The sequence below is a fragment of the Centruroides sculpturatus genome, unplaced genomic scaffold (assembly GCF_000671375.1).
Source record: "Centruroides sculpturatus isolate CEXI.00-Female unplaced genomic scaffold, Cexi_2.0 scaffold1180, whole genome shotgun sequence".
Lineage (NCBI taxonomy): Eukaryota > Metazoa > Arthropoda > Arachnida > Scorpiones > Buthidae > Centruroides > Centruroides sculpturatus.
Window position 1 is genome coordinate 22,629 of NW_019385360.1, and position 5,166 is coordinate 27,794.

Genomic DNA, 5,166 nt, shown 5'->3' on the forward strand with positions numbered 1-5,166 from the left:
TTTTTTTTTCGAAGATTATTTTTCACTTTATCGAAAATAGTATACTTAAATAGCAAAACGCGATATTGCTAGGATAATTATTATGGCATTAGATTCAGTTAATAGTTCATCCTACGTAATGCCCTAATTTTAACCGGCAGATAGGAAGAATTGAGAAACTATCAATACTTGCATAGATCAAGGTATGATACTTCCAGGAACTAGCATTATCACTTCATCTGAGCGGAAAAGGCACGTAACGTTCCATCCGAAAACATTTCTTATAATATTTTTTGGTACAACAGGCAATTATTTTTTGATCAACCGACTTAAAAATTGTGACTAATCATAATTTGGCAACCACTCTTAACGTGATCCATCACTTGTTCTTTGAGTTGGCAGATTTGATCCCTCAGTTTGTTAACCACGTTACCCAGTTCACTATTTTCGTTTTTTAAAGCGGCTACTGTACTTTCGAAAACCTCCCCGTACAGGTAACCCCCGTATAACACGGCACTTCTATAGCACGGATTCACTCTAACACGGTTCGAGAATTGAGTGAAACCCTCGTACAACAGGAAATGTAATAAATTTTTACATACTTAAGTAATAATAGTTCACGAAAATTATTATTTTCGTGAACTATTAGTACTTAAGTATGTAAACCGATCAAAGATCGAATTAGTTGTGTTAGTCATATGAAACCGCAACGAGAGAGAAAAAAACGCTATTGATGTAAACGGAACGCGATAATTTTAAATGATTTAATTAATAATTGTAAACAAACGACCTCCAGTAGAGATGGACCTTTGAAAAGTCGCTCATATGCACATAATTAGAACTTAGAAATTTTGAAAAGAGAAAAGATTAATGTCGAAAAAGAACATCGCGTCGTGTCGTTAACGTCACAGACTAGACAACAATGGTGGAAAATATGAGCGCAAGTTTCAAAGTTTCATCAACATTTTGCATCCAGAGTTACGGATGGTGTCAAGTAGATTCTTCAAGGCGGATCTTTCTCGTGACTCGAAAAGCAATCGTTTTTCGCTTAGAAACAGACAAGGGAGTCAATCAGAAAACAAATTAAAGAACAGAGATTGATATAATCCCCGATCTTCGAGGACAGGGGACTTCTTCCGTAACTGTGCTACGGACTACCTGCACTCCAACAAGTCCGAAGCGATAACTCTGTGTGTCGATGCACAGAAGACTAAGAGTCCGCACTAGTGTCCATCGAGAGAGCCGTGCCGCTGACGCCTACTGACAAGTCTCCTTACCTGCAGCAGCCCCGGGGCCCATCTCCGAGTGACGATAGATAAACATCTACGACGTCCAAACAGTCGATTGTAGCTAGACAATATTTGTTCCTAGGTGTAAGTTAAATTTTATGTTTAAAATAAACGGGTTTTTGTGAGATTCTTGTCATCTGTGTCTCCTCCGCCACACCCACACGCGTTCGACCCTTGATCATTCTGTAAGTTCGCCGATTCCCCCCAGGAAGTCGGCGAACTTACACATAACACGGCAATTTTTTGGAACGTAACTACCGTGTTAGATGGGGGTTACCTGTACACTAATTATATGATAATGATTATAGCTTTCTGTAAACATATTTTCTTTTCTAAGTATTCTTCCATTTATAAAGGAGTAAAATTACGTCCATACTTTATCTTTGGGTTTTTGAGATCTAGCATAAAGAAATCATATGGTTTTTGTGTAGCTTTACTATATAAATTTTTACAAAATGATCCATATATTTCTCTAATTATCTGTTTAATTTGTCTTGAATTTTGAAGAAAATAATATAATTACAGTTTCTTCTTATATCAATTGGTGTTGAATAATAGGATTGAAATACGTAAATAATTGAAGCATTTTTCTTCCTTCCTCTGATAAAGAAATCTACAATTTAAGATTGATTTTTTTTTCTGTAATAAAATCATCAAAAATAATCAGATTTTTTATCGATGGATCTAAACGTTTTATCGATGTCAATCATATCCTCTATGCTGGAACAAAATAACGATTCCTTTTTAAATTTTTTAAATAACTGTAATAACTTTTTATTTTTTACGCTCAATATATCTTATTCTCCCAACTCATCAAATTGAGTATAGTTTTCTTGAAGTTTTTCATATTTTGGTTCATTAATATCTTTTGCACATACATATAAAGCATAAAAATTCAGTTGATCATAAATTAGATTTAATAAGAGATTTGTTTTTCCACATCCTGATGGACCAACAATTGAGTCTGGATGGATGTTTAGGTAATAATGGATTCTGATTTGGACCTTCGTATTCATCCGGTTCTGTATAATCTTTTATCTTAATCATTTATTTGTTTAAACATTTAAGCTTGTGCTAAATGATATTTCAGCTTGAGCTAAATGATATGCTAATTTTTTAGCTTAGTAAATGGATAAGACAAAGAAAGCGTTACTTAGTTTACCTAAGCAGAACAGAGCACTAAGAAAGAAGAATGAATAACAAATATTTGGTAAAGTAAAATATGAAAAAAGTCTTTCAGAGTTTCATAAACCAGTTACAGAAAAATTAGAGGTTCCTATACAAGATGTTAGACAAGATTCAAAAGCTATAAATAGCATATTCATAATATAACAATTCCTTCTACCATTGATTCATCACTTCCTTCACTTCCTCAACTTCCTCCTGAAAGAGAATCAACTTTACTTGAATCCACACCAAAAAAGAAGTATAGATATACTGCTGAAAACTTAGATGAAGGATTAGATGTTTCATATTTAGAGCAAAATAGTTTTACTCTTCCTTCACAATTAGTTAATAAACCCAATGAAATAGAAGAAATGCTTGAAAAAGCTGAAAGAAGAACGAAATAATTAGGTCCATTTAAAGCAAAAGTAAATAGAAAATTAAAGAAATCTACAGTTGATTTTCAAAGAAAAGCGTTAGAAGAGCAGTTAAATTTGTATCAGTCTGATTTAGATTTATTTAAACTTCATAGAGAAAAATTAAAAGTTTTAAAGTCTTTTTCACAGTCATTTAAAATTAGTGGAGAAGGATTAGTTAGTGAATTAGAGAAGTTAACTGATAAGCTGTTAGGTGGAGATAAAAAGTATATAATAAAATTGTTAAAATTCTTGATCTATTATTAAATTCGGGAGAAATAACAGCGGATACGGTGAAAGAATATTATCAAAATTTTTATCTAATTAAATGAGTAATTATATCTCAGCGAATCTCAAAAAAATAAATTGAAACCAGCCTTTAAGAATGGAGAAGAAATATATTTACAAATAGATAAATCTAAACCTCCTAATCATGTTTTTAACAAAAACTCAAATAAAAAATATCAATGAAGGAAAGAGAATAAAAATAAGTAGAACGCAATTAAAAAAGAATGGAGGCTTCTTACCATTTTTAATTCCTATTCTAACAACTTTTTGCTACAGGAACTTTATCAGGCGCTGGAGGACGGGGAGCAAAAAAAAAAAAGCATTAGATAAAGTAACTGGATCAGGATGTAATAAAAAAAACAAGGTGTCCTACTTCTTACCAAAGCTCCTTTCGGTCCAATATGGCCAAATTCCAAATTAAGGGGGAAAGGAGTGATTTAGAATTGGCAATATCCAACGAGACGATAAATGATAATATAAAAAACGAAAAAGGTTTTAGAGGTGTGTTTACAGTTGATCTATTAACGAAAACAATTAGAAAATTTGAAAACGGTATAATTTAGATATTTCAACTGGAGATGGAACACATTGGGTTTGTTATTATAATGATCCTAAATATCCTTTTGTTGAATTCATTGATCCTTTTGGAGAATATAAGTTAAAAAATGTAAGATTGAAAAGAGATAATTCCAAAAGAAATCATAAAATATTTAAAAACATTAAAAAAGAAATAAGATATAACTCTAGTTTTCTTCGGAATCCAACATCTGTTACATGTGGTTACTATTGCATGAAATACATAGTAGAAAGAAATAAAGCTCCCATTGAAGTCTTATACTCATTTACACAAGAACAGAGCGAGTTTAATGAGAATTTTATTTTATATAAATGAAACTAATTGTCTTAGATTCGAAAAATGCTGATAAATCAGAAGACTTTACAATCGAGTTTAAAAATCCAATACCCGTAAATAATTCGAAATTAGCTCTGAAATTAATGTGTATGTGAATTTCTTCGGAATCCAAAATTGATCTGAGTAAAGGTAAACTCCACGAGTTATTAGGTTTCGAACCAAAGATATATGAAGATGAAGAACAGAAAGGAAAATATATAGCAAATATTTCAAAAGGAATCGATGATATCCATATTCATTGCGATATAATCAGTGGAGTAGAGTACAATGATTTCACGAGTGATATTATTTATTCTTTTACACCGTCTCATCCACCTGGAAGTTTGACAAAAATTGAAGAGATTAATCCCATATTTGTGGACATTAATAGAAATCATTATATTTATAGAATTCGGATGTGGATAACTGATCAGGATGATAATTTAATTGACCTTAATAAACAGAGTTGTTTTTCGTTTAATTTTAGACTAAATAAATGAATTATAATAAACATAGACTGTTAGTTCGAAGTAAAAAATATTATGGAGGAAATACATTTACCGATGCAATTAAGACAGCCAGTAAGAAGTTATTACAAATAATAGGCAGTCAAGCCAAATCTGTTATTGAGGATAAGATTGTTAAAAATAAACTCGAGAGTATTTTATCTAAAAAATCTCCGACTGTGGAAAACAGAGTAAGGAATATTATAAGTAAACAAAGTTTATATGGAACAGGATTCAAGGAATTTTTATACTAATAAATGGAAAAGATTTGGGATATAACTCTTCCTAATTATTTCAACAACGAAATCGAAAGTTTTGAGTACAAACAGCATAGAGAAGATAAAGTTATCGTTGATGAAAAGGAATCAGCGAAATATGAATTTAATATTAAAGATGTAAATGATATGATTTTATATTCCAGTGGTTATATCTGCCCAGAACTGAAAACAGGATGGTTCTTTGATGGGAAGTGATAACAACTCTGGTAAATACTGGCAATTTATTCTCATGATCTAAATTACACATTGGTAAGACACTAATTGAAAAAATTGAATTTTAAGACAATTTTCCTAATAAAGTCGTCATCTAAATTTTGAAATCGAGATATAGCATCCCAACCCACTTTATTTGCA